The sequence below is a fragment of the Epinephelus lanceolatus genome, chromosome 23 (assembly GCF_041903045.1).
Source record: "Epinephelus lanceolatus isolate andai-2023 chromosome 23, ASM4190304v1, whole genome shotgun sequence".
NCBI classification, from domain to species: domain Eukaryota; kingdom Metazoa; phylum Chordata; class Actinopteri; order Perciformes; family Serranidae; genus Epinephelus; species Epinephelus lanceolatus.
Window position 1 is genome coordinate 38,058,357 of NC_135756.1, and position 22,099 is coordinate 38,080,455.

At 40.4% G+C, this 22,099-nt stretch overlaps 1 pseudogene across 1 annotated transcript; it reads left to right on the top strand.

Moving 5' to 3' along the window:
* Nucleotides 1-15,019: 15,019 nt before the first annotated feature.
* Nucleotides 15,020-21,496, top strand: LOC144461750 (uncharacterized; annotated as a pseudogene). Its single transcript, XR_013490388.1, has 8 exons — nucleotides 15,020-15,272; nucleotides 15,363-15,540; nucleotides 15,692-15,767; nucleotides 15,872-15,909; nucleotides 17,148-17,202; nucleotides 18,227-18,314; nucleotides 19,602-19,799; nucleotides 20,002-21,496. The product of XR_013490388.1 is annotated as an uncharacterized LOC144461750 (transcript).
* The last annotated feature ends 603 nt before the right edge of the window (nucleotides 21,497-22,099 follow it).

Genomic DNA, 22,099 nt, shown 5'->3' on the forward strand with positions numbered 1-22,099 from the left:
CTGTGTACGGTCCATGTACTTTTTGTCAGTCTGATATTTCGTTTTAACCAAATAAGGGGAAAACGGAAATACCATGTTTTTTCATTTTTTCGTTTTAAACAAAAAAACTACAAATGATAAAACAGAGCTGTTTTTCCGTTTTTGTTGTCTGAATCAAAAAACGAAAAAAAAAAAAAAACAACGAGAAAACCAAAATCAAATAACGGTCCGATTTTGGTTTCTTCCAATGCCTGTTTTCATTTTTTCTCTTGAAATGAACGAGAAGAAAAGTAAGACAGGTGAGGGTCCAGGAAGTCCAAGTAAATATGGGCCTTTCAAAATAAAAGCCAAGAGAATACAATAGCCATTCTATAACATTAATGTTATGTAAATAATAATAATAAATAATACACCAAAAAATGGACCGATGGAAACAGGGATTGATAACATGTAGATTAATATTGTGCATTTGATTCATCTACACAGCATGAGCAATTACTGTGTGTGCAGAGTTGTTACTGTTAACAGCAGTATTTAACTGGGTTTCCACTGTAGTGCACTGTTGCCTGGGCGAAACAAAGTGGAAGTAGGTTAAGATGACTCTCCACCAGTAGATGGCAGTATGAGTACTTAAATGTATGCCTGGTTTGTCTCTTTGTGAACTGTTGGCTTATTTCCCAGGTTAATGATGCAGATGTATTTAATACTATTCATTTAATTTGATATTTGATGTTTATGGTTTATTTACAACCTAGTTATAGACAGCATGTATTTACTTTTCATTTCAGAACCACAGGTAGGCCTACCTGTATGGAAGAATGAGCATGTGTTGATAGTGTGGCAGAAACGAAAATGAAAAATAAACAAAAAATACAGACACATTTGAGTTGTTCTTATCAGACACGATTCAGTGGATCAGGCCTCAGTTACCAGCCAGTCCCAGCACCACCTGTACACTATACCTTCATCATTTACTCTCAGCTCAGATTCAAACCTGATTACATCAGAAATTTCTTGATATAGGCTGTTTGGTCTAAAGAATGATTTACAGGACTGCAGAAATAGGACACAGCCAATACAAAGGCACAATATACTGACCCTCCACAGAAACTGTAGCAAAAGATGAATGAATGATGAGAGGTAATCATAGAAAGAGTGGCAGGATTAGTTTGAATTGTTTTATTGTTATGGTATGTGCAGTGGTAGACAACATATTCAGATGCTTTACTTAAGTTCTCAAATATTCTCAAAAGTAACTACAGTTTGACTGCAACTCAAAGAAGAACTCAGAGTGAGACCTGTTTTGTCTGACCAACATTCCAAGCCTCAAACTGATTATTCATGTTTTGTGCGCAAAATGTTGTTTTCTAAAGTAAACTGTGAAATAATTGGAGTGGAATAAAGAGTACAATATTGTCAGAAAATGTTGACTTTTTCAACTGTATTTGTTCTTTTTTTCCAGCTGTTTCAGAGCCAAATACAATAAAATTTGAATTTTAATATGAATACTGCCTCAGTTCATGTTCATTTTTATGGTTAATTTTTAATTAATTCACTTACAGCATGGTGCAAACCATGTGGAGCTTCAGTGCAAGTCCATCACAATTAAAACACATTCCACTACTCTTCTCAGGTACACAATGCTTTATACAGCAAACACTTTGGGCTTCCCTTCATCAGGTTGGTGTCTAATGTCAGTCATTAATTGTGTATACAAAATAATCATCATCCTTTATTATCATCATTATTTTGAATGCTATATCTCAAGTACACTTTGAGGGAATTTATTCAAATTTAAATATTTTTTTTGTAAACAGTGGTGGTCTATATGGAGCTTGGGATTAGCACTTGGCTGATTAGTCAAACAGTGGTACATATGAATAGTGTTCACAACATATTCAAGTATCACAGCTCATAAATCTGGTAGGTACATATAAGCCTGAGCAGGTGATCTCTCTCAGGTCTGCAGTGTTGTCAGTGATGGATGGTGTCATCAGCGCATCAGCAGAGCTCCTCGTGTGGTGATATTGGGCTGGATTAGCAGGATGTGGTGCAGGATGAAGCCTGGTGAATATGGGTGAAGTGTCAGGATGGAAGGCTCTTCATGAAATGATGGTGGAGACAATGATCCTGGAGGGGAAGGCCTGTTTGGCTCTCTGTGCTACTCTCTTCACAGACTCTGTTACCTTCTGTAGTCTCAGGTCTTTACTACCTGTGTCTGTCATAGCTGGCTATGCTGACCAAAGGTGGATGTTGACAGTCCTAGGGCACTGGATTTTATAATTAATAATTTGGTCGTTACGGCATGTTGTTGTGATGGCGTGCTGTCAGTCAGGGTGGAGGGCTGTGATTCAGGGTGAAGGGAGCTGTTGGTGGTGATGGAGGTTTGTTGCTGCTCCTTCAGGCTGAGGATGGTTTGCTGTCTCAGCTACTCTCATAGCATTGAGCTATCTCCTCGTAGCCAGCCTGTCTGTCCTGCTGCAACTCCTGGACCTGTCCTCTCAGCTCCTGCGGGGAGGCCATTAACTCATTCCTCAACCTGGCTGTTACTGGTCTGCTGCCAGATGCATCAATGGCTGTAGAATGGTATGAGGTGAGATCAATCTCATGGGTGTCAGACTTTGACAGCAACCATTCTCAGAGTACACAGGACCAAGAAGCCACAGAGAGAGAATTTGCTCAGCAGTGAGCACACTGCTGTATACAGCAGTGTTCACACTATATAGCACAGTAGTAAATCATTCTTTAGACCAAACAGCCTACATTAAGAAATTTCTGATGTAAACCGCTAACAGCAGAGTTGGAACAGAAGGACATGCAGGTTTGACTCTGAGCTGAGAGTAAATGATGAAGGTATAGTGTACAGGTGGTGCTGTGACTGGCTGGTAACTGAAGCCTGATCCACTGAATCGTGTCCGATAAGAACAACCCAAATGTGTCTCTATTTTTCGTTTATTTTTCATTTTTATTTCTGCCTCACTATCAACACATGCTCATTCTTCCATACAGCAAACACTGGCTGTGGTTCTGAAATGAAAAGTAAATACATGCTATCTATAACTAGGTTGTAAATAAACCATAAACATCAAATATCAAATTAAATGAATAGTATTAAATACATCTGCATCAATAACCTGGGAAATAAGCCAACAGTTCACAAAGAGACAAACCAGGCATACATTTAAGTACTCATACTGCCATCTACTGGTGGAGAGTCAGCTTAACCTACTTCCACTCTGTTTCACTCAGGCAACAGCGCATTACGGTGGAAACCCAGTTAAATACCACTGCTAACAGTAACAACTCTGCACACACAGTAATTGCTGGTAATTGTTGGTTAAACTATATTGCCAACTGTATTGCACCAAAAAATGCAAATCATTAATCTAAGACTTTACTCATGCTGTGTAGATTAATCATTTGATTCGCACAATATTAATCTACATGTTATCAATCCCTGTTTCCATCGGTCCATTTTTTGGTGTATTTATTTACTTATTAATTTGTCTGATTTATTTATATTAATGCATTTTTCCTCAGATGTTACCCTAGTATGTGCTCGCATAACGTTAATCTATTGTATTCTCTTGGCTTTTATTTTGAAAGGCCCATATTTACTTGGACTTCCGGGACCCTCACCTGTCTTACTTTTCGTCACGTTCATTTCAACAGGAAAAATGAAAACAGGCATTGGAAGAAACCAAAATCTAAGGAAGCCCATTTCCGCCACTTGATGGAAAAAAATAAGATCTAAGAACTCAAAATAATGAGATACTATCTCAAAATAATGACTTACTAAGTCATTAATCAATGATCATCTGATGAGGCTCATCAGATGATCATTGATAATTCCTGACTGTGTTCGCTTAATTTTTGCTCCTCTCATGATCACTGATAATTCCTGACCGTGTTCGCTTAATTTTTGCTCCTCTCCAGTTTGTCGAGGTTGGCTGATGTTACACAAACACACCTGGAGGTCTGCACAGAAGAGTCCTGGCTTTCCTTTTCCTCGTCCTCTCCTGACGACCACTCTGTAATTTTGGGGAAAATATCCATCTTTTTGGTGTAACGCTAGTGTCAGTTTGTGTCAATGTAGCAAGTGTGACAGTTGGTTAATTAACGGTTGTGTTTATATTTATAACACTTGTGAGCGGAGTGATTTTACTGTTACAAGTCCCAGTGGTGTTATACTCTATATCAGCACTCACGGAATGCTTCTCGTCCAATCAAATTACTCAGTCGGAACTAACTGTTGTATAATTAACTTTATGTCTTAGCCAAAAAGAACACTTAAAATCAACACTATTTTACTACATTTTGTAATTTGTAGACTACTTAAGTAGTCAAACATACCCCATACGTCACATCAGAGTGGCATATCTGATGTACATGAGTTATTACCTCATTGTTTTGAGTTAGTATCCCTCAATAATGTTATCCATCGTGAGTGAGAGATGAAGAGTATGGATTGTCGAAGGCTGTAACTGTCATTATTGGACTTGGTATATCATTATTTTGACTTAGTATCTCATTATTTTGACTTAGCAAGTCATTATTTTGACTTAGTATCTCATTATTTTGACTTAGCATCTCATTATTTTGACTAAGTAAGTAATTATTTTCAGATAGTATCTCATTATTTTGAATTATTTTGAGTTCTTAGATCTTATTTTAAATGGGCTTCCATAAAAATCGGACCGTTATTTGACCAAGGTACCTTTTAACCGTTTGTTTTCTGGGAATAACTGACACAATCAGAAACCAGAAACAAGTCGTTTTTTCGTTTTTGGCAACAAAAAAAAAAAAAAATTAAAAAAAAAAAAATTCAGCTAAATTTATTGCAAAAAACAAATTTACCACTCCATATTTCGTTTCACTGGTGGGCGGGCTCTCAGCGCTCCATTGCTTCTGATTGGCTAACGTGCTCTGTCACTTACATTTGGGCTGTGCCCTTCAAAATAAGGTTACCTCTTGGCCTTTACGCCAGCAGTATGTCTCTGCAGAGGATGCAGATTCGACCCGCACAGACAGGCAATGAAGTCATGCAACAGCGTTTTATTGTATTGCCTGTTAATATGCAGCTGATAGACCATGAAAATGAAAGCTCTATAGTAAGTTTTCTTCAGGATGTACCGTGAACAGTGAAGTCTGCTCTCAGTAAAACTATCAACATGACAGCAAGCACGCCAAAAGTAATTATTAAAAAATGACCAGCAGGTGTCGCACTGCATCAAAGTTGTCATCAAAAATACAAATATGAATGAACAGGCCATGTTGACAGCCAGATGGGAAAAAACAGGTGTACATCTATGGCATTTACTATAGGCTACTATCAGTTAAGAGTTAAGCTGTCACTGGACTTTCCCCTCAGTGTGGTCACATGGAGACACTTGATAATAATAATAATTGTGCAGACAGTTCAGAGATTCACACTACTTGCTATGGTGGAGTAATAAGAACCATCTAGTTTTTATTGCAAGTGGAAGTTTATATATATATATATATATATATATATATATATATATATATATATATGCATATAAGTCTATATAAGTCTGTGCCTCTGTGCACATGGATCAGACAGCTGTCAGTCTGTCAGATCATTTCAGTCTGCAATGAAATGTTTATTGCAAATAATGTGTAATCTCAGTTAAAATGATAAAAATCTGTGTGAATCAATGAATAAAGATCTATTTCGACCTCACTCAGATAGTCACCACGGTCTTCACCTTGAATGATGCCATCCTACTACCTATTCTCGAGACCTTATGTCAACAAAGTCATGTGACTGACCTTAGGAGGCTTGACTCGTAGCAAAGAGCATGGATACCAAGAGGCGAAGCTCCGTTTAATTTCTGCCAACAGCCACTAGGGGCGCTACCGCCATTTTGGACTGTTGAGCTTGGACTGTTGCGCCCAGACAACATGCAAGACGTCAAGGAGAGAGGAGAAAAAAAGTAAAAGAAAACAGTGTAGTGCAATTAACAACTATCAGTGGAACACCCCGCACCTGGCCTTCCACCATTTCCCGAAGGATCCCAACAGGTAAGAACTCCTGAGGTGTAAGTTTTAAAGTGTCTTGGACCATTTATATCAGAACTGATTACTGCTTTAGCATTAAAATATATCATATTAAAATAGCCTATATATTATTGTTATTATTACTGTCCCCTTATTGTACAAACTGTAAATAAATCTTTATTCCTGACTATGTGACGTCACCATTAATATGTTTCTAGTTAAAATATTGATTTTTTTTTTCTTTTTTTTTGGGAAGATTGAGTAATTAAGTTAATCTTCTCATAGAGATGCCATCTAGGCCGTTTTTCTTCCTTTTTTTTTTTAAGTCTATATTTTGCTATACAAAAACGTGAAAAAGCAGCTGTGACCAAGCTATCACGAGGTGAGTAACATTGTAAGCATAATTAATAGCGATATACTTCAGTTTGTGTGTTTTTGTATGCAAGCGGGTCTGCTGCGGTCTGCTGACAGTCCAATAGACAGGCGGTAGGACGAAACCATGGGCGAGTCTGTTGCTATGGGGCGTTTTATTGAGCTCCGCTTCTTGGTGTCCATGCTCTTTGCTCGTAGTCTATGGGTACGTCCCAAGTCTCTTATTTTATACTGCTAACTCCTAACTCCTTACTTGAACCAGAAGTCGTTTGAGCTCCACCATCTTTAAGGCCGTCTCATGTCTCTTATTCCTGCCAGTAAGGAGGGATCTGTTAGGTGCGATGAGTAAGGTAACACAAGAGGTTCCTAACAGGAAGTCTTTTTCAGCTTGAGGCCATGACGTATAAATACCCGCCCCCTTCATCTGTCTCATTTGAACGAGATGGCGGAGAAATAGCGCAAGTGTACCTGTTAGATGCATTCTTTGCAATGAAACGCAGTAATTCACATGCCTACGTGACTACAAAGAGTAACGTAAATGATATTTCGTGCAAGACTGTCATGTTGTAATTAAGTTTATTTCATTCACAACCCGTTGCGGTATTCAGCGGACTGTCTGTGATGCGTGGCTGTTAAATGTGCAGCTGCTCGAGTGATATAACACCACGCACACACACATACACAAACACATACACAAACACATTTGCCCATCATTAATTGTCCTGCATGTCATGTGAGTGGAATAATGTTTAATAGGCTGTAGGTAATATTAATTATTAATATTAATATTAATTATTATTATTACTTTCATTAATGTTGTTGTAAGCTACTGTCATTACCGTCTCTCCTGCATCTCTCTCTGTCTGTCTCTCTGTCTCTCTCTCTGTCTCTCTTTCTGTCTCATACGGATTACTGTTAATTTATTATGTTGATCTGTTCTGTACGACATCTATTGCACGTCTGTCTGTCCTGGACGAGGGATCCCTCCTCGTGCTCTTCCTGAGGTTTCTACCGTTTTTTCCCCCGTTAGAGGGTTTTTTTGCGGAGTTTTTCCTTATCCGCTGTGAGGGTCCTAAGGACAGAGGGATGTTGTATGCTGTAAAGCCCTGTGAGGCAAATTGTGATTTGTGATATTGGGCCTTATAAATAAAATTGAATTGATTGAGGTAGACTGACAGGTCTGATGTCTTATTCACTCAGCAGCTGACTTGTTGAATGATGGCGAGTGGATTTAATAATAGTGATAATAATGATGATAATAATAATGATGCTCATCACAGTGGCAGGGCTACAGACCGTTCTTTAATTGCCACAAACTTCAGCAAATGACTCAATAACAATGGTAATACATGCGAAACTGTGTGACCAAAGTCATGACGGTTCCACGCTTGGAACTCACTGTTGCCATGGTTGCTGTTAGGGTTGACAAGATGCTCCAATCAGAGCTGCAGCTTCCACTGACAGAATCCATTTTTTGGACTGACAGTACATTGGTCCTTAAGTACATTAAAAATGAAGACAAGAGGTTTCAAACCTTCGTTGCAAATAGGGTGACTACCATAAGAGACTCCTCAGATGTTTCACAGTGGAAGTACATTCCCACTTCACAAAATCCCGCAGATGATGCTTCAAGAGGTTTGACGGCAGAAAAACTGGCTAACCAAAGATGGATTTAAAGTCCAATGTTTCTGTGGGAACCTGAAGAAAGGTGGCCAAGTTGGTCAATATGCCCTGTGGACGTTGCTGTTTCTGCTGACAACCCAGAGGTCAAACGAAAATTCATGGTGAATGTGACTGTCGTCAACAGTGCAAATGCTACTCATCAGCTGATGACGTATTTTTCACACTGTCAAAGGTTGAAGGTCACCGTAGCTTGTTTCATCAAGCTGAAAGACATTCTGCTGAAGTTGAGTAAGAGAAGAAAACAATTGCAGCTTGCAAGCACTACTGCTAAGTGCTAATGGAGCAGCATCACTGGACATGCATAAAGAAATGCAAGCTTTCAGAGCTTCACTTGGAAATCAGAAGGTGACTCTGGATGATCTTTCAACTGCCGAGACAGCAATGATTTCTTTTTGCCAGCAAGAGGCATTCCATCGAGAAATTGCTGCATTAAGTAAAGAAAGGAAGCTCCATTTGCAAACTGGATCCAGTCTTGGAAGGAGGTCGAAGGTCGACTGAAAAAAGCAACAATGCCTGAGGACATAAAGCATCCCCTCATCTTGTCCAAAGACTAGCATGTCTCCAAGCTAATATTCCATCACTTTCATGAAAGGCTGGGTCATGGGGGGAGAAATCATGTACTTTCCATCATTAGGAAAAAATGCTGGATCACAAACGCCAATTCTGCAGTAAAGAAAATCATAGCAAGGTGCAAATTCTGCAGGCATTACAGAGGAAAGACTGTTGAGCAAAAAATGGCAGAAAGAGTTGTCCCTGATCTCCCTCCTTTCACTAATGTTGGCGTGGATTATTTTGGCCCCATCGACGTGAAAAGAGGACGTAACATCGTGAAACAGTACGGAGTGATCTTCACTTGCATGGCAAGTGGAGCCGTTCACTTGGAGGTAGCTTACTCTCTCGATACAGATTCTTGCATTAATGCTTTATGAAGATTCATCTGTTTGAGAGGACAGGTTTCTCACATGAGATCCAACAATGGGACCAACTTCGTGGGGGCAGAACGGGAGCTAAGGGAAGCCTTAGCTTCTTTTAATCACAACTGCATCGAAAGAGCCATGGCACAAAGAGGAATTAAATGGAGTTTCAACCCCCCTGCTGGCTCACATCACGGCGGCGTGTGGGAATGCATCATTCGGATGATCAGAAAAGTTTTAAGTTCCGTCCTCCGTCAACAAAGCTTGGATGATGAAGATTTTCAAATTGTGCTCTGTGAAGCGGAAACTATGCTAAATGATCGCCCCATCACAAAACTGTCTGAAGATCCAAATGACCTTGAGGCATTGACTCCAAACCACTTGCTTCTTATGAAAGGAAAACCTATTCTACCACCAGGACTATTTGAAAAGGCAGATCTTTATGCAAAAAGAAGATGGAAGCAAGTCCAGTATATCGCTAATCTTTTCTGGAAAAGATGGGTTCACGAATATCTCCCTTTATTACAGGAACGGCAAAGATGGACAAAAGAAAGGAGAAACTTTATGCCTGGAGACATTGTTCTGGTTGTGGATTCCACAGCAGCACGAGGATCCTGGCTGCATGGACGAATATTAAAAACCTTTCCAGATAGAAAGGGCCTCATCCGTTCTGTCAGTCTTCAAACTAAGACGAGTGTAATCGAAAGTCCTGTAACTAAAATCTGTCTGTTGTGTGAAGCTACAGATTGAATATTGGGTTTGTTTTTTGTTTTATTTTTTTACATTCTCATGGCTCCTTTAAATATTGTTTTAGAATTGCTCTGTCTTTAACCAGAAGCAATTAGGGGCTGGTGTGTAAGAGCCATGTATTTACTTTTGCTTCCATGTATTCATTTTTGTTTTGAGGGTTATTTTCCTCCGAGCCACCAGAGGTCAGTGTCGTGTCACTTAGCTGAGGCGGAAGGTAGCCACCTTCGGCCAGATGAAAATCTGACTGTGATATGATTCTGTATATTTTAGGAGTTTTTTTCTTGAACGGATGTTGATTAAATCTGAGCTTGATGGGGGGAGGTCAAGGTTGGTGGCTTTGAGGTTACATACAGTTTGAATTGATGATTTGAGTTGCAGATATTCTAGAAATTGATTGCTCCTGATGCCATACTCCTGGACCAGGTGAGTGAATGAAACCAGTGTGTTATTCTGAAAGATACGTTGTAAGTGTGTCAGTGTGTTCTGACCATGTGAGGAGATGAAGTGGTTTCTTGTTGCTGAGAAAGTCGAGGTTATTCCAAATTGGGGTGAATTTTGATGGTGCAAGAGTGGAGTTTGTAATTGACTGAGGCAGTATTCATATTAATATATATATTAAAATTAAAATTTTATTGTATTTGGCTTTGAAACAGCTGGAAAAAAATAACAAATACAGTTGATTATTAGACAGTTATTTCACAGTTTACTTTAGAAAACAACATTTTGCACACAAAACATGAATAATCAGTTTGAGGTTTGGACTGTTGGTCAGACAAAACAGGTCTCACTTTGAGTTCTTCTTTGAGTTGCAGTCAAACTGTGTATAAAATATTTACTTTCGAGAATATTTGAGAAGTTAAAGCCGCTACAAGGAACTTTTAACTGGATATGCAAAAGTCTCTCATTTCTGCTGATGTCTGTGCCTGACCTACAACAGCAAATGAGACCATAAGCTATTTCTATATAGTGTATATCCATACCTTTAGGAAACTGTTTCCGGGTCCACCCCAGGTCTCTTCCAGGACGAAAGGATTTACGGCACACGTCATCTTACCTAGCTGCTTACATTTACAGTGACTCTTATAAATAGTCGCTATTCCTCCTCCTCGACCCGACGTCTGTGGGGAGTTAAAATAGCAGCAATCATCGGGTAAAAGTTCTGTGACAGCACTGGACTCACCAACAGTCAGCCATGTCTCAGTCACACAGAGAAAATCCAATCCTCGGGAAGTCAGGAAATCCTTCAGGATAAACGTTTTGTTTGCTAGTGATCTAGCATTTACCAGCCCAATCCTGGCAGGAGCCGGCGGGTTCACGGCGTTAGCTGTCCGGGGAGCCACACACAGAGGCCGCAGGTTGCGCAGATTCACCCCGTGTCAGCGGTGACGAGGAGAGCAGGGGCCACGGGGCTGGAACACCTCATCCAGGCCGACAACAGGTACCAGCCAGGCATCGACAGGGTCCAGCGAGTGCCGAGAAATAAAGAGGCGAGGCACTGCTCCATACTTAGTCCAAGAAGCCGTGGAAGTGCTTGCCAAACAGGCCTTCAGCCTTACCAGCCGAGTGCTGCGTTTACCCCGGCGGCGGTGGCGCTTGCGCCGGAGAGGTGGAGCTGGGGCGCGGCAGAGGTGAGCTGGGATCCCCGATAGGAGCAGGGGCAAAGTTTTCCCGTCTTGTTGTTTCATTCATTCCCAAAACAAACACATTTGCGATACGCGCTAGAGCTCATGGGAAATGTAGGCTTCATTCCAGCAAAACACTACTGCTTTTGTCCACAGGGTCGCCAAAATCAACTCAAAATGAAAGTTCCTTGTAGGGGCTTTAAGTAAAGCATCTGAATATGTTCAGAGAACATAACAATAAAACAATTCAAACTAATCCTGCCACTCTTTCTGTGACTCCACTCTTTCTATGACTACCTCTCGTCACTCATTCATCTTTTGCTACAGTTTCTGTGGAGGGTCAGTAAATTGTGCCTTTGAGGAGCAGATGTAGCAGATGTAGTGGCAGGGGATGGTGTCGTACCAGGGACTTGCAGTTGTGTTGGTACAGGAACAAAAGACAGTGCTTGGGGAAAACCAAGGAAAACCAGAGGAATAGGGGGTAACACAAGAAGTTGGGCATGGTTCAGGCCAGACGCTTCTTCAGAGGAACAGCTGCTGGGACACTGGAAGTGGCAACAGTGTCTTTCTTCTTAGTAACTGCTTGTCCTGCAGTACTTTGAGGTAGACTGTATGTAAGACACAGCTTCAGTCACACTACCACATGGCCACAATTGAGCTCACCTTAAAAACAGACATAAAAACCCCCACAGAAAACAAAATATTAATATTTGGTGACACAATATCAAATGAAATGAATAACTAATGACAAAACACATTCTTTTTGGACTAAGTATGATATTCTAAGTTACAAATATTGCTGATCTCTTGGTTGCTGAGAGTTATGGAGGTGTGTGTTCTCAGTTCTACCAGATAGTCTGCGAGGCTGTCAACCTGATCCATACCTGATAAACATGATAAACATACAATTTGTCATCAGTAAGTAAATAAATAGGAGAACTTGCTGTGAAATTATTCTACATATCACATAAGTCTTAATACCTATATGCTGTCTATTGCATGTTGTTTTTGTATGCTCAATCATTTGGACACAACTGTTGCTTTATTGTGAGTTTTCCGTAAAAGATTACTTGCCAACTGTATTTGTGGCACCAGTGCGGGGCACCGGAGACACCAGGTCAGGATTCAGACTGGAAAACATATTGTCTGGAAGGCTGGACTGCAGGCTGGCACGGGGGGTGTGTAAAACTAGATGACTGGATGAGGATACAAGCTAGTCTATGAGCACAGTGGTGAACTAGAACCTTAAAATTTTGAATCTTCCCCCTCAAAGCCCTCATCCTCCTCGCCACCCTCTTCTGCTAGGTCTTCCAGCAAGTTCTCAGCAGGATATCCCCTTGGACTACCGTCCTGTAAAGGCTGTCCTGTGTGCATCAGTCCACACCAATTAGTTCTCCTGAAAAATAAGAAATAACAGTGACGTGATGTACCAGCGTATATGGCACACTGAAAACAGACTGAAGTTAGCTAAGCAAGTTAGCTTAGCTGATACATTCCCATGAAAAGTTTAACATGGCCTTCATTGCCTAAAACATTCACATGATTCTCTGAACATTGTTTTGGTGGTTGAGATATGCATTAATTATATTGTGATCAATATGAACTTCTTTTTCAGTTATTTGCCGGACTACTTGTCCCACAGCTTTGCGTGGACCTACAGAAATCACACATCAAAACGTGCGGATTGATCAGGAATAGTGTGCTATGTCTTTCGGTAGAGATTCAAGTAACCATGGCGACAAAAAATCCCCAAAAACTGCGGAAAAAGTCCCATAAGAATGAATGGGGAATTTTTTTAAACAGACCTGAAAAACTCCCCTCTTTAGGGCCATGTTGCTTCGGCAAACTTTAACTTAGAAAAGTGATTCAAAATTTAAACCGTTCACAAGACTGTTGACTTACTGGGTTACTGGGCCAGACTGGCATTTTTCTAGCAATTTTCAGCCAGTTTCAGAGTTTATAATGGGTGTGTATTGCGGTGGAATGTTCAACACTATAGAGTGGATGACATCATCACTTGAGTGGAGAGGAGCGGTAAAAATCTCCTAAAAAAATTCTCTTCAACTTGCTCTCACTCCCACAAATTTCACGCCACATACATAATTTATACATCAAAACGTAGGAAAATTTGTGACAGACTTAAACTGTTGGCTGCATGAGCCTCCAAGCAACAAGAGCACCAACCAACTGCCTCATAAGCTCAAATGTTAATGAGAAGGAGAAGAGCAGACTGTACCAGTTTCCTAACTCACTGTAATACTCACATTTTTGACACCAGAGAAATAAAAAATACATCGTGTTCAGCAGTCTCCTGTCTCTCATGATATACAAATTGAGCTAGAAGTATGAGTTTGAGAGGTATTTTTTGATTAATTTAACAGAGTGCTGTCTATCTGTGGGGCCCCTCAATCACCATAGCAACCAGTGATTCAGCAGCAGAAACGGACAAAGCTGATGGGTTTTTCAAAATAAAAGCCCCAGAAAGTAACTATCTCAACACTAAAGTAATGAGAGGAACGCTACAAGTATCAAGCACTCCCCAAAATTTCTGAGAATTTTTTTAGTTTTCTTTGTTGCCCCTACAAATACATATGTTTCGTTTCTCTGCCACATAGGTTGATCAGGGCCACAATCAACATAAAGCCATATACACGTTTGTAATAACCGACCTATATGAATAGAAGGAAGAACAGACTGTGTGAAAGGTGAATTCCAGAAGAAATCTTATCAACCATACCCTCTATTGTACAGTATGCCATCAGTGCTGCTACATCTACAGCAACATGCATGTAAGTCATAACAATAAAGTATTTATATACTATATAATTATGTAAATATATATTTATGCACACACACACACACACACACACACACACACATTTTCCAAGGCCTCAAATGTTTATGATGTTTTATAAAATGTAAATACATTTCTATTCTTTTGCATTAGTGTTCAAAAGTGAACGTTTTATTTTGAAGGTCACTACCTGCCACCAGAGCCAATGGTTCTGCCTGGCGCTATAAGTAGAACGTCAGAAATCAAGTTCCTCCTCTTTTGTGCCAGAAGGATCACTCATTTTATGATTAGGCTACAACATGCATTTCCAGCATGTAGGCCAGCAGGCTTTTTTCTTTGCTTTCATTATGTGTTGTTTCATTAGACTTGCCTTAGTAAAATTAATTTTGGTTGCAGGTGTCCAGGCAACTGTCTCCTGCAAAGATTTTGGTGCTGGGACAGCCAATGCAGACCCTTTGTCTCTGTCATCAACACCAGTAAAGAGACCACCCAAAAGACCTCATCTAGACCTCCAGGAAGAGCTGGAGGACGATCCATCGGAGAGCAGCTCTTTAGTGGAAGCTTCAAAGTGACAGGATTCCACTTATGATCCTGCAGACTCTGTCACAGCATCAGTAGACTCTAGACTAATGTCGTAAGTTAATCAATATCTGTGTGTGAGAGTGAAGATGTATGTGTGGCTGGCAAGAACTTTCATCATTTTTATAAATTGTATGGCATTCTAACATAAAGGACTAGTCTCACGAGACTGTTTTTTATAGCATTACTTTTAAGATTGTTTATGTGCATAAAGATTAATAAACCAGCTCAAGCTCAATCTGTTTAACTCAAAATGTGTTTTCCTTTCATTGTGGTTTGACCGAAGATTCATCCACTCCCACACACAACATCCAAAAATACATAGTGTACAAGAACTGTATCATGGAGCTGTTTAATGTATGTCCGGTCTGCACACGGGCATGTGATGTGAGGACCCAAAGGCTGGGGACATTCCTGTCTGTGAAGCAGCAGTGCCCTCATTGCACATTTAGAAGACACTGGAATAGCCAGCCTATCCTTGGGAGCATGCCAACTGGAAACCTGCACCTTTCTGCCGCTGTGTACCTGAGTGGTGCATCTTTCTTAAAAATCGAAAAGGTAAATGATGTGCAACTGCAGTTACTTTGACTGTGAATTACTCCTATCTAGATCAAATTACATGTATCATTTATCCCTCCACACCAACAGGTCTTCAAGGCAATAAAGCTACACTTGTTTCGGTATGAAACATTTTGCCGACATGCCAGAGCTTTCATTGAGCCGGTAGTTATTCACCACTGGAAAGTCACACAGGATGTGAATCTGCAGTGCCTAAGACAGGAGGAAAAACTAATACTTGGTGGTGACATGAGGGCTGACTCTCCAGGTATTGTTACTTTACTGAAATAGTGTAGTTTATACAGGGGTTAGATATTGTGTGAAGTTCAAAGGAGTGACCTAAATAAAATGCCAGATAATAATACCAAAGTATTGAATAGTGATTACTAATGTCACTATTTAAACATAATTTTTAACAGGATACTCTGCAAAGTATGAGAGTTATACAATGATGGATCTCCATATTACACTGTTGTGGACATTCAGTTGGTTCAGGTGAGTTGTTAAAATTGACTTTGTAAAGGGGTTATTGGTTGTAATTTTAAAATCAAAGTCTATAATGCATTTTATATTAATATGTTTTTTTTCTGTAGTGACAGAGCAAAGAGGTTGGTGGTAGCTACCACATGGAGAAAGAGGGCCTCACAGGGGCGGAAATCCCGGGTGGGACAGGGAGGACATGACTCCCCCTTCAATAAAGCTGTACCCCCCTAGAATAATTTGAGACACAATTAATAATTTTTTAACAATGCAGTAGTATTTATTAAAAGCACAATGTAAGCGGTGCTCATTATAAAAGCACAATAATGTGCTATTTAAATCTTAAAAGATTTAGTCCCCCCCCTCCCATTCCTAGTAGTGGTATATCCCACACTTTTTCCAACGGGCGGGACTAGCAGCCGTTAGTACTTGGCAGCAGTTGCGCGTGTGGCTGGACCCGGCTGCCCACATTTAACTTACACAAGTTACAACACATCCCATTTACTGTTACAACAAGCCCCAGGCCCAGGCTGATAATATAAACTGTCTGCAACATTTCTCCTGCATTGTTCAAAAGCCAGAGTTTAGTGATAGTCAGAGAGGACAGGAGAGAAAGAAGAGGGAGAGGACAGGACAAGAGCAGTCAGTGACGGAACGGCTCGTAGTTAATATCTGTAGGCTCTCCACCTGTCAGTGAGACAAACATGACAGACGTGCAGTTTAACTGACGAGGAGCGGCCATTACGCGTGATTATTACGCACGGTTTTGAGGTGCACCATGGCAGATCTCACAGCACGCTGTTTATAAACCAGTTCACCAGTTTAATTGCAGGAAATGTTTATCTCACTGCCGGTAAAAAAATGAAAAAAACAAACAAAACGGTTTGCTGCTGCAGCCAGCCAGAGATGAAGGATCCATTCCACACACCTGAGCTAAATGAAAAAGAGGGAGAGAAGGAGAGAGATCAAGTTTTGGTCTTTGATGAATGAAGCCTTATTGTTTTGCTGCTATTAAACAATGAGAGACATGTTTTCTCCGTTTACTCAATAGCATAAATATTCACACTACTGCGCACGGGGAGACAGAGACCTGCTCTGCTCCAGACACACTCAGCACCTTGGACAGCACGGCGCACCTGACTGTTGTCGTTGTGTACATGTTAATTTGATTTCAATCATTTTGTTTTAAATCTGGACATGTGCAGGTGGACTCAGCCAGTGCTAAGAAAGGCCTGTTGAAGAGATAGAGAAAAGATTAAAGCGTCAAATTGTGGTAAAAGATGTTGTATAAAAGACAGGCTACAACTTTTTTTCCTTGTCCCCCCCTGGAATTATTCTCTAAAATTTTACTGTTTATTGTCCCACCCCAACTATGAAATGGGATTTTCACCCCTGGGGCCTGATGAGGAGTCTAGCATTGCTGGAGTCGCGTGGCGTCACCCTTGATTGCATTGTCACTAGGGATGCATCGAATATTTGGTAACTGAATATATTCAGCTGAATATTGCAAAAAAACACACATTCAGTATTCGGTGGAATAAGTGAAAAGCAAGGCCGAATAATAGCGGCGTGTTTTGATAACGCAATCAAACAGCGTGTGGTGACAGACAGAGTAAAATGTCGGCAGAGTGGCGATATTTCACTCCGTCCATCACTGCACTCGCATTTGCGACTAAAAATAGTTTTGTGCGGGAAAAATAAATAATTCAGCAACGCTGTGTGAGTACAGATTTCAACCAGCAGCAGAAACGAAACAGTGAATCCCGCCGGTTGTGGGTTGAACGGGGGTCACAGACAGGGACAGGAATACGTATTCCTGTCAAATACGGCGGCGCATGATAACGGCTTACCGGTGATGGAGAAGTCCGGCTCCAGGTGAATAACTTGTTGTCATGACTGCCCAAAAGTACCTGAACAGCCGAGCCATGGAAGCACACAGTAGCCTATGTGGCGTATCAGAGGTGAAGCGAGCCATTCACATTTCTCTCTTTGTGGCAGGTAACGGCCCACAAACCTCACTGCACTTTAGAGACTGTTCTTTACTTATGCAGGGACTTGTCAGGGGAGGAGGGTGGCTGGTTGATTTTTATTTAATTTATTTATTTTATTTTGATCCCCCCATGTTAATCACTTATTGATGCTGTTTTTGAAGTATGAATAAGTCAATAAGTAATTTATTCCATTGAAATGTCATTGATGTACTACAGAAAAGTGATTTATCGTTTAATAAATGACAAAAGGCACATCTGCCTCATTTTTGCTGTGGTATCCTGATACTACTCAGAACCGTGGTACTTTCACTGTGGGTCCCAATTTTGGAACCGTGACAACACTAATCTGGAGGGGGTTCATCTGCAAAAACTAATGAAAAACGAAAAAACAGCATTCGGTATTTGGTACTCGGTATTCGGCCAAGCGTTTAATATTATTCGGCTTGGGCCTCGGCCACAAATTTTCATTTCAGTGCATCCCTAATTGTCACCGACCGTCATCCACAAGTACAGAAGTTTCTCAGGGAGAGAAACATCACTCATTACTACGATGTCTGGCACATGGCAAAAGGTATATTTTCAGATTTTATCACAAAAACATAGTGCCAATATGGAACTGATTGATGTCCATTGTACTTTATACCATACAAAATCTATCAGTTTTCCTCCAGCCTTTTCCTTTTCTATGAGTTGTGATACCCTTTTGGTGAGAAGGACCTGATGTTAGGTTTTGTTGAAGGTTGGTGAAATGACTTGGCCTTCTAAAGAAGGTATGAAAATTTCATTTCACAGTTATTGTTACCAAAATTATCATGGTTATCAATATTGCGGTATTGTTAAAATGTGCTCAAAATGTTAAAAAAGTACTTACACACACTGAAATCATTTAACCAAGTTTTATTTCGAAAAACAAATTGTCTTTATAAAGTTAATACATCACGCTGTCATTTTAAACTCAACACTTCCTGGATTTGTTTCAAATTAAAAGCCCCTTATAACCTGGGCTGAGAGAATCCCTCCATTTTCTAAATAGGCTTTTATTGTGAAATATTTGTAGGAACTTGTGGAGGATTCAGTGGCTTTTATGTTTGCGTAAGGTACTTCAAATATAGCTCCTGCCATCTGCTGGCGCTTTTTAGGTGACTACAACAACATTTCGGCTGGCACATGAACCATAGTGACTCAAATAATAGTAAAAGTCATAAAAATAGGACAGGAATAACCTGATGACATCACACACATCGTGAAAGACGACCGGGGATAATTGGTGTGTACCATTGTGTAGTCTGTCATGTCTGTCGGCCAAGTCACGGCACGATTTTATGACTCCACTCCACAATTGTGTAATGTGATATAGTGTCTTTCAGAACAGGCAGAAAAGTCGTGTAGTGTGAAACAGGCACAGGTACACAAGTGTATAGTTGTGGGTGGTGGTCACGGACTTTGTCCTTTTTAGAGGGGTGAAAAAATCTCCGGAGCACGGTCCATGTGGATGCCTTCGGTGCCTTCCACCATGTTATCAGAGGCCAAACATTGCAATCTGCACATGCGCGCCTGTGTCTGAGGGACTGCTGCTGCTTTTCCGGGCAATGAGCAGTATCACCATGAGTTTTTCAAAGTGTGGTAATCAAACACGGTTTTAATGATTATAAAAATTTCAAACGGTAATACTAACCATTGGGAATTTTACCGTGGTTTACCATTTTACCGGTAATCGTTACATCCCTACTTTGAAATTGTGACATTATGAGTCAATAATAACAAATGCTTTGAAATTGATTATGAAATGCTACAATAGAGTTATCACTCAGTTTATGAGTATCTTTACTAAGTGGAATGTATTTTGCTTTCATTGTAGGAATTTTAAAGAAACTGGAAGCGATCAGTAAGCAGAAAGACTGTGAGAAACTCAAGAAGTGGATGAAAAGCATCAACAACCGCATATACTGGACTGCAGCTGGCTCAACCTCCGGACCAGAGAGAACTGCAAAGTGGACTGCGACCCTGAACCATGTGCGAGATGTCCATACACATGAGGATCCTCTTTACCCCAAGTGTGAGCATGCGATCCGCAAGACAGCTGACAAGAATAAATGGCTCCAAGCAGGTTTTTCACCAATATACAGGCTAAATGTCAAAACAGTAAACAGACAGCTACACATAGTTATTTAGTCACTTTCAGAAATTCAACAGAGATCATTGCTGTAATATTTTGTACTGTATTGTTTTCTAATATGATCTTTTCTTATTGTCTGCAGCAACTCCACCTTTCTACAAGTCGAAGAAAATGCTGACAAACAAAAGAACGCTGAAGGATTTTGCAAAACTGAGCCCCCACCACCAAACTTCATCTTTGGAGGCTTTCCATGCTGCCATCCTTTGTTTTGCCCCAAAGAATGTTGTCTTTCCCTTTATTGGAATGCTGTGCAGGTAAAAGAAAGTTTGTAGCCTAAAATATCTGTCAATATTAACAGGTTTTGTCTTAAACTTCCAGACTCTACCTGGCTGCTATGCATTATAATGAAAATTTAATTTTTAAATTTAATTTTTTATACTTTATTAATTCCCCTGAGGGGAAATTCAATTTCACTCTTGTCATTAACACACAGGTCTGAAAGACACACACATGCACAAGCAGGACCTATACATGCACAAGCCCACCCTGGATCCAGAGGTGTTAGCCAATATCTAATCTTCCCTTTCTGTCAAAGATCCTTGAGAAAGTAGTCGCAGACCAGCTGTGTGATTTTCTCCATGATAATAATTTATTTGAGGAATTTCAGTCAGGATTTAGAGTGCATCATAGCACTGAGACAGCACTAGTTAAAATTACAAATGACCTTCTGATTGCTTCAGACAAAGGACTTGTCTCTGTACTTGTTTTATTAGATCTTAGTGCGGCATTTGACACAATTGACCATCAAATTCTACTGCAGAGACTGGATCACTTAATTGGCCTAAAAGGTTCTGCACTAAGCTGGTTTAAATCTTATTTATCTGATTGTTTTCAGTTTGTTGACGTTCATAATGAATCATCCTTACGTACCAAAGTTTGTTTTGTTCCGCAAGGTTCTGTGCTCGGACCAATCCTATTTACTCTATATATGCTTCATCATTAGAAATCACTCTATAAATTTCCAAAACTGAAGTTATTGTTCTTGGCCCCAAACAACTCAAGAGACTCTTTATCTGATGACATAGTTTCTCTAGATGGCATTGCTCTGGCCTCTAGCACTACCGTAAGAAACCTCGGAGTAATATTTGATCAAGATTTGTCTTTTAATTCTCATTTAAAACAAACCTCACGGACTGCATTTTTTCATCTGTGTAATATTGCGAAAACTAGGCCTATCCTGACCCGAAAAGATGCAGAGAAATTGGTCCACGCTTTTGTTACCTCTAGGCTGGATTACTGTAACTCTCTATTATCAGGTAGCTCTAGTAAGTCCTTAAAAACTCTCCAGCTAATTCAGAATGCAGCAGCACTTGTACTAACAGGAACAAAGAAACGAGATCATATTTCTCCTGTTTTAGCTTCTCTGCACTGGCTCCCTGTAAAATCCAGAATTGAATCTAAAATCCTACTGTTAACTTATAAAGCTGTAAATGGTCAAGCTCCATCATATCTTAGAGAGCTCATAGTGCCATATTATCCCACCAGAACACTGCGCTCTGAGAACGCAGGGTTACTCGTGGTCCCTAAAGTCTCCAAAAGTAGATCAGGAGCTAGAGCCTTCAGCTATCAGGCTCCTCTCCTGTGGAATCATCTTCCTGTTACGGTCCGGGAGGCAGACACCGTCTCCACATTTAAGACTAGACTGAAGACTTTCCTCTTTGATAAAGCTTATAGTTAGGGCTGGCTCAGGCTTGCCCTGTACCAGCCCCTAGTTAGGCTGACTTAGGCCTAGTCTGCCGGAGGACCCCCCTATAATACACCAGGCACCTTCTCTCCTTCTCTCTCTCTCTCGTATTCTATTACTGCATCTTGCTAACTCGGCCATTCTGGATGTCACTAACTCGGCTTCTTCTCCGGAGCCTTTGTGCTCCACTGTCTCTCAGATTAACTCATATCGCAGCGGTGCCTGGACAGCGTGACGTGTGTGATTGTGCTGCTGCCGTGGTCCTGCCAGATGCCTCCTGCTGCTGCTGCCATCATTAGTCATTAGTCATACTTCTACTGTTACACATATGGCTATTGTCACACATGTATACTGCCAGATATTAATACATACTTTCAACATATTGTACCACAGTAGCCAGAATTATAACTATAATATTATTACTTTCAATAATGTTGTTGTAAGCTACTGTCATTACCTGTATCTCTCTCTCTCTCTCTCTCTCTCTCATTGTGTC